A 420-nucleotide genomic window follows, 5' to 3' on the forward strand; every position below is an offset into this window, starting at 1 on the left:
TGTGAACATTAGTTAAGGTGTCCTATAATTCTCCCAAGCAGAATTTAATTTTAATTCTTCCAGGCCATATATTATATAACTCTCTATGAAGCCATTCCTTTTCAAGTTATTGAACTTCTAGTTTCTAATTTTCAAACCTCTGGCCATGAAAAATTGCTGGTTCTCTGCCATCAACCCAAGCTCCACCTTCCTTTCCTCTGACCGTGTTCTGAACCCTGAGGGACTGTAAGTAGTGGGGCTCCACCGCATCATCTCCCTCCTCCTAGCCTAACAGCCTGTGCTGACTTCCATCTTTCACCTTAGCCATTGAACACTTTTGGCGTCTATTCAGATTTCATTTAAATTATTTAATAAAGTAGTAGCAATGATGAAATATACAAGTTTCCTCTAGTTCTTGAATGCTTCCTCCCCCCAACTATC

This window comes from Echinops telfairi, unplaced genomic scaffold (genome assembly GCF_000313985.2).
Source record: "Echinops telfairi isolate 266 unplaced genomic scaffold, ASM31398v2 ScPeMD7_7469;HRSCAF=8507_1, whole genome shotgun sequence".
Taxonomy (NCBI): domain Eukaryota; kingdom Metazoa; phylum Chordata; class Mammalia; order Afrosoricida; family Tenrecidae; genus Echinops; species Echinops telfairi.